Here is a 6,367-nt window from a genome sequence, read left to right on the forward strand (position 1 = left end):
TCCAGTACTCTTCAAAGTGATGTTAAACCCTCACCCACTTGAGTTCTTGTCCTCCAGTAGTTGTGCTTTGTTCTATGGTGAATGTCAGCATTAAAGTAGTGAGTTTGGTTTGACGCTGCTTTGAATAGTAACTTCAGTTATTTCAATTCATGTTAATTTAATGTGGAAGCGAAATTTGAAGTGAAGGAGATCGTAGATGTTTCCCATTTTGATGAACCTCTCAAGCATGGGTATGGTGTGAATCACCAGAACCATCATCTTCCCGAGGCAAAGGAGTTAACTAACTATAAAAGTTTCCAGATTCCACCCTTGCTGAACTAGGCTGGTATTATGGAGTTACGTTTTGTCTGGACTAACCAGTCTATGCATAGTCCAATCAAAATCGCGCACCGAAATCAAAATTCGGTTCGTAAACTGTCGTGCAGATTTCGATCGATTGCTGGGTTTGCAAAGCATGTGCATCGCCAACTCGTCAGCAGATATTTTCCAAATCCTTTCATGTTTTTAATTAAGGTGCTCACGTGATTTGATGCATTTCGCGACGTAAGACACAATATCACAATATAGATCTTGATTAGCGATCAGATCGTCCTGACTGGGCGCCACCATTTTGTGTGAAGCAAACGCAAGTGATACGAGAAGTGGAATCTGATTGGTCCATAGGAGAGGCTTAGAAGGGACATAATTGGTAATAGCCACTGGTGGCGCAACGATTGAGCCTAGCAATTCCAGCCTAGTTTGGCAAGGGTAGAAACTGGACTTTTAAAGTCGGTTAACTCTTTTGCCTCGGAATGATGCAGAACCATAAGCAAGGCGAATCCGGGATTTGAACCCAGGATTCTGTAAGAGTTGTGGCATCTCGGATGACTGGGTCAGGCGTGCTCCTCATCAATGTCGTGAGGACGGAGGTGTGGGCATTATGTATTGAGTAACTTGTTTATCTTCCCCAATGTTTACAGTAATTAACGATCCATGACACAGACACCAACTCAAACCGTGGAGTGTCCCCTTGGAGTTGTGTTGTTTTGAATAAGACCATGGTTACAGGAGTGTTTTATGATGCATGAGTTGTTGTTAGTGTTGTTATGCAAGACGGAACTGTTGTTGTAATCAGTGGAGGAATGACTGATTCAGGTAGCTAATGACGGATGATCCATGCAAACATTTATATAACTAATACATTATTAAATTTATGTTGTCTCCTGTTGTTTGTTGTACTGACTTCCTGTCTGAACCTTAAGACAGAATCATGCCACTGATATTACCCTCCTTATGATGCTTGCTTGTTGTGGACCGCCTCCATGATCTGGTTGATATAGCATCTGCCTGGAGAGCAGGTCAGGAGTTCCATCACTGGCTGCATCTCACCACTTTCATAGATTTTGTTGTTACCAGGTACTCAGCCAGTGCCGTAGCCAGCCGGGGGGCAGGGTTTTTTTAATTTTTTATAGAACCCCCCCCCCCCCCCTGGATTTTTTATAGAAAACATTTTTCCTTGTGAAAGTTAACTTGAATAAGAAATGAATAATCTTATTTGTCCCCCCCCCCCCCCCCTGTCAAAAAAAAAGTTAACTACGGCCTTGTCATCATTTACAAAGTGAAAGAGGGCTAGACAGCTAACTGCGCAGAAAGTTTGGTCCTGAAATAATGAACAGTATTCCATCTATCCTCCAAAAATCCTCTTCTCTCATTTGAACCCACCTGCAATTGGTTGTCTTGTAAACAAATAGCAATGGCACCATTTCATATACTTTTGCTATACTGATATCAGCAACTTTTGGTCCAGAAATAACGAACTGTGAGTTAGACTCTGGAAACAAGGTCTACCTATGTGAACCAGAGCCCAATATATTGTCATGGAAACCGGGAAAATGGATTAGAACAAGGCACCATTTTTTGGCTAGACTGCCATCTGTGGTCAACAAATATTGGACGGTCCGGAATCAAAACGTGACGGACGGTTTGGCCGAAGGACGGACGAACAGCAGGCCAGACAATAGATTGAGCATAATATGATGCACTTCTGATGCAATAACGAGATACAGTGAAGAGACGTGAGAAGCTGAGAAAAATATGTGCTCTTCCATCAAGACAATGCGCCAGCGAACAAATCAGTCATTACCATGGCTACAATCCACGAGTGTTGCTCCGTCGGACTTCCATTTGTTCCACAACATGAGGAAAACTCAAGCCGGAACACATTTCGACTCGAACGATGACGTTATATCAGATGTGGAGACCATTTTGGACAGCCAAAATAAGTATTTCTACAAAATTGGTATAAAATTCCTCCATTGTCTATCATCGTTGGCAAAAGTGTATCCATGTGGAAGGGGATTGTGTTGAAAAAAATATCATTTTAATGTCTTTAGGTCTTTCTGTGTGAAACCAAGAACTTATTAACCAACCCTCGTAGCTACTGAACAACTTTGGCATTGAGGTTTAGTCTCCAAACAAACGCACCTCTTACTCATTACTCAGCATTTATCAACATTTGTTTCGACCCGTGAAGATCCAGGTTGGAGTAGGTCCTCAGCAACCCGTGCCTGGCATAATAGGTGACTATTCGTGTCTTGAAAGGCCGCTAACGAGATCGGGTGGTCATCGTATACCAATTGCGTGGATCGATGCTCATGATGCATCAAGACTCATTATTTAGAGACCTCGGTCATATAGCTGGAATATATTGCTGAGTATGGCGTTAAACAACAAACAAACAAACACAATTGTTAGTTATCACAGCTTTATTACTTTTGTGCACATGAATGTAAGGTCACTCAATGATGTCATCTCGTCACCACCTAACCTGAACTTTGAACCTGAAGGGTAACTTTCTTCCCAGTCGGGGTTCCATGAATTCCGAGAAGAAACGTGTCGTGGCAATGCAGAACTGTAATCCCACTTATACCAATCAGTGATAGTAACATGAAAATACATGATTCGTTCTTATCTAAATTGTCTTTTTTTGTGCAACCGTGCAGAAACTGTTAGGACAACAAATCCATTTATTCCAAGTTAATGACGGCACAATTTCTTCTTGTGATGTGTAAACGTTTTACAGTTATTAAAACATGGCGCCGAAATACAAAAGCTACCTGACATGATCCTTTCTGGAAAACTAGGTTCCACTCTCAGTTCCGTGTGAAACGTTTTACAGTTGTTAAAACACGGCGCCGAAATACAAAAGCTACCTGACACGATCCTCTCTGGAAAACTGGGCCCCGTTCCACAAAGCGATCTTAGCGCTACGACTATCGTAAACCAGTGTTAAAGTATGGGAGTTACGATCACCCTAGCGCTAAGATGGCGTTCTGGAACGGGGCCCTGGGCTCCACTCTCAGTTCCGTGTGAAACGTTTTACAGTTGTTAAAACATGGCGCCGAAATACACAAGCTACCTGACATGATCCTCACTGGAAAACTGGGCTCCACTGTCAGTTCCGTGTGAAACGTTTTACAGTTGTTAAAACATGGCGCCGAAATACACAAGGTACCTGACACGATCCTCACTGGAAAACTGGGCTCCACTGTCAGTTCCGTGTGAAACGTTTTACAGTTGTTAAAACATGGCGCCGAAATACACAAGGTACCTGACACGATCCTCACTGGAAAACTGGGCTCCACTCTCAGTTCCGTGTGAAACGTTTTACAGTTGTTAAAACATGGCGCCGAAATACACAAGCTACCTGACATGATCCTCTCTGGAAAACTGGGCCCCGTTCCACAAAGCGATCTTAGCGCTACGACTATCGTAAACCAGTGTTAAAGTATGGGAGTTACGATCACCTTAGCGCTAAGATGGCGTTCTGGAACGGGGCCCTGGGCTCCACTCTCAGTTCCGTGTGAAACGTTTTACAGTTGTTAAAACATGGCGCCGAAATACACAAGCTACCTGACATGATCCTCTCTGGAAAACTGGGCTCCACTCTCAGTTCCGTGTGAAACGTTTTACAGTTGTTAAAACATGGCGCCGAAATACACAAGCTACCTGACATGATCCTCTCTGGAAAGCTGGGTTCCACTCTCAGTTCCGAAGAAAATGACTGCTCACAGGTATTCCTTATTATCAATGTCCATAAAGTAAAAACATGGAAAAACATCATTGATGACTTTATGTGTGTGTCTTGACCAAAGGAGCTACGTTTTGACTATTGACATACAGTAAACTACGGTTATAACGAACACGCTTATAACGAACTGACGGATATAACGAACTAACTTTTTAGTCCCGACTATTTGCTGTAGTTATGCTGTATGTATGCTTATAACGAATTACGGTTATAACGAACTAAAATTAGTAGTCCCTTTGAGTTCGTTATAACCGTAGTTTACTGTAATTTCATGATATTTCATGTTCTCTCTGTGTTGTAGGCGATGTCTCCCTTACATTCAATTTACAGTGTTTTAGTGCAGAGACAAACACAAGCCCATTTGAATAATTAATTCAAATAACTTAAGAACATCTTGAATGGTACCACATCTAGTTTACATCTGAGTGAGACACAGATGACACGTTTGAAACAAGTAAAAACTTATTTTGCGTATGGGTCCCCGTAATTTAGATACAAGGCATACTACTCAAAAGATGTTAAAGAACACCCTATTGTTTCAGATTACCACATGACGGATACATTGACAGGAAAATCAAAGTAGTTGCACATGCCGAATTAATGTGCACAGTTTCTGGTATAACATTAGAGTATACAACTTCAATAAGTGAACAGACTTCCCACCTATAGTCTATCTACATACGCCCTGCAACACGGCTAATATATAAAGGAAGTGTTTCCCGGGCACCGGCGCGTCAGTCATTTTATTGTTAATTATAATATTTTTCGAATTCCCCGCATCACGTGAAGCATACTCTTTAATTCATATAGGGACATACTTGAGTGAGTGAGTTGGGTTTAACGCCGCTTTTAACAGTATTCCAGTTACATCACGGTGTGTCAGTTTAATGTAGGGGGAAAGCCCGAAGTGATGATGGTCTCAGCCGTTTACCACTTCGGTGAAACCCACGAGCACGTGTATGGTGCTGACAAACCTAGAAACATAATCGGGGTGAACCGGGATTCGAACCCACAATCATAGGTTTCTGGCGTGCCCAAGGGACGCAACTCTGCACAGCGAATTGCGGCACGTTAGGCCTTGGGCCACCCGTGCCCCCCCGGGACATACTTTACAACTGACATGGTATTAAAGAGCGTTCAATATGCGCTAGTTGTGTTTTTGTTATTATTAGATGGGAATAAAGTAAAACGTATTTTTCCTGGATGACTTTTGTTTTCAATAGTAATATTTCAAAAAATGTATCATGTTCATTAAGCAATCGAATGATAGAGCAACAACACGCATTCAGGAACACTAAGCAAACATGCTCATGGGACTCGGTATACAATTATTACACTTGTGAAGAGGTATATAATACATATATGGTGCTGTAATATACTGTATACTGCACATAAACAGTGCCACGACATTGTAGCTCACCTGGGTATGTTGTGAACAGTTTAAAATGTCAACAAAGACGGACACTTAACACAAGTTACTGTCAACATTGATATTGAAATAGTGCGAATTATACTCAAATGCACACTATACGCAAGAAAATACCAATGTTGCCCCATAAATCCGTAATAAAAAACTGTTGTTGTTTTTTTTTAAAAAATGATCTGGGCTTTTTTCTCCCTTTTTTCTTCCTCCACCATCCTGACAATTTGGTCCAAATAATCCGTAATACAAGAAGCAAAAATTGGTCAGGTATAATTAGGTTTGTTAATACTGCTGCAGCAGTGGCGGCCATATTGAAAAGCGGATTCGATCCCAATTAGAGTGTCATCATTGGTGGGAATAAGAATGTTATTTTTCAGCTTTATTGGTTTAGTGATTTCTGAGGTTTAAGACGGACGACAGATTCCGGACACCAGGCCATGAAATAAGCTCTCCTGACATTTTGCCAGGTGAGCTAAAAAGTACACTGTGCATAAAATCAGTCAAAAAGAAGCTTGACGAACAATATAACAGTTCAACTTCCACCAAAAGGAAGATTTCGTTTGGACAACTGTAATGGCGTTTTACATCAAGCTAATGTGCATACATTGAATTAATTGTTCGTTTTCAAACAATGCTTAGAATTCCTATATCAAATCAGAGTCTATCTATCAAGGTAATGTGCATACATTGAATTAATTGTTCGTTTTCAAACAACGCTTAGAATTCCTATATCAAATCAGAGTCTATCTATCAAGCTAACGTGCATACATTGAATAATAATGCTAAGAATTGATCTATGAAATCAGAGTGAAGTACGAGATAATACAATTGTCAAAGAGAGATATATTGATGGGTTTAGCGAATGTACCACTAAA

The sequence above is a fragment of the Haliotis rufescens genome, unplaced genomic scaffold, assembly GCF_023055435.1.
Source record: "Haliotis rufescens isolate VD_foot unplaced genomic scaffold, xgHalRufe1.0.p SCAF_30, whole genome shotgun sequence".
NCBI classification, from domain to species: domain Eukaryota; kingdom Metazoa; phylum Mollusca; class Gastropoda; order Lepetellida; family Haliotidae; genus Haliotis; species Haliotis rufescens.